The following is a 2,176-nucleotide window of genomic DNA, read 5'->3' as shown; positions in this document are numbered from 1 at the left end:
AATAGTCACAAATAATATAAAATACTTGGCGTGACTCTAAGGAAGTGAAAGATCTGTATGATAAGAACTTCAAGTCTCTAAGGAAAGAAATTAAAGAAGATCTCAGAAGAAGGAAAGATCTCCCATGCTCATGGATTGGAAGGATCAATATAGTAAAAATGGCTATCTTGCCAAAAGCAATCTACAGATTCAATGCAATCCAACTCAATTCTTCAACGAATTGGAAAGAGCAATCTCCAAATTCATCTGAAATAGCAAAAAACTAGGATAGCAAAAACTCTTCTCAAGGATAAAAGAACCAGAATTGGGAGTGGGTGGGTAGGGGAGTTAGGGGGGGGAGGGTATGGGGGACTTTTGGGATAGCACTTGAAATGTAAATGATGAAAATACCTAATTAAAAAAATAAAACAATACATCCTTAATCCGAAAAAAAAAAAAAAAGAAAGAAATATAACAGAGCTGGTGGAATCTCCCTCAGGAGGGAACTGATGAGCCAGCACAGTAAGGGTAAGCTCTCAAAATCCCCCATGAATATAAGATCCTCCTGGTAAATGAAGAAAAAAAAAGTCTACATTGCCCTTAAAGATAGTTGTTCTAATGTGCAGTGATGGTTAGTCGGTGGTTTAATGCTGTACACGACTTGCTTGAATAGTTTAAACCAAGTCTTGGGGTATTTATCAATGTCCCAATTCCAGGAAATAACTATTAAAATTGATTTCAAATATAATTCACTACTTCTTGTTCTCTACCACATGGAATGATAGTGTGGAAGTAGACATAGTCTTCCTTTGGAAAATGGGGAATCTCATGAATGACTGTCTATTTATTTGATGGATACTATACAAGTATTAAATAATATATCTGGAAAGCAATCACAGAAAGGAAGAAAATATACTAATATCAGAGTTTACTATCCTTGGAGATGTTCCCTTCTCTGGCAAGTTTTTTTTTAATTAAAATTTATTGCTTTTTCTCTCCTTTATTCAAACAAAGAACACTTCACAAAGCTGGAATGTAGCTCAATCACCAAAGTGCTTGCTCAACACGCATGGATCCCTGAGCTTAGAAATTGGAAGAAATTGTTTAAGAGCTCTTATTGTTTTTATAGAAGACCCAGACTTGTTTACCAGCACTTGGATCATAGTGTTTTCAACCACCTTTATCTCTAATTCAAGGAAATCTGAACAACTTTCATTCTGCACGCATCTAAAAATGTTTAGTGCACATTAAAGCATATAGGCACTCATGTACACCCATGAATAAAAATTGTAATTAGATCTGAAAAAAATCTGAGTTTAAATATAATACTGAAGCATATCCGAAATTTACTGATTTGAACTTGACAAAGTTCCAATATTGAGAAGAGAGAGTAAACACAGAGACCCACTCCATGGACTTTTTTTATTAAATCAAAACCAACTAGGAAAGAGAAAAGCTGGAGGACTCCACTGGGAGAACACTGGGCACACTTCAGGGCAGGTTCCATGCATAGGAGTAGTTCATGTTTTTTTTGTATGCACATTTTGCTTTGGTTTGGAAAATTTGTCTTATTGCTTTCTGTTTGATATATTTTACTATGTTGTTGTTTTGTTATTTTTAAAAAAAAATGATAAATTGATGTTAGACAGGAAGATAGATAGATGATAGATAGATAGATAGATAGATAGATAGATAGATAGATAGATAGATAGATGATAGGTAGATAGATAGATAGATAGATAGATAGATAGATAGATAGATAGATAGATAGATAGAAAATTATATTGGTGGACAGGGAAATAGTATAAATCTGGATTTAACTGGGAGAGGAAAAATAATATATTTTAAATGTTGTATGAAAACTATAACAGAACAGTTAAAAGTTTCAGGCAGGAATTTTGCCAGCTAGAACAGACAAAAGAGAGACCCGGTCACCTGCTAGAGTTCACAATTGATCTCCTGGAGGGGATTGACATGGTAATCAATCTGATCATTCTCCTCATCTCTACCCAGCAGCATGCTCAAATATTTCAAAGTTCATTCTAAGAAGCTATTAATACTAAATGAAGGGCCCTCTATCTATAATAAGCAAAGTGTGATGAATAACTGTGAAAATTATTTAGAATTAATTAAAAGTGATTAAACTTCCATTCCTTTTATATGTTTAAGAAAGGCTAGATGGATTTGATCAATGAGG

This window comes from Mus caroli, chromosome 6 (assembly GCF_900094665.2).
Source record: "Mus caroli chromosome 6, CAROLI_EIJ_v1.1, whole genome shotgun sequence".
NCBI lineage: Eukaryota > Metazoa > Chordata > Mammalia > Rodentia > Muridae > Mus > Mus caroli.
Note: the sequence above shows the minus strand (reverse complement) of the source record.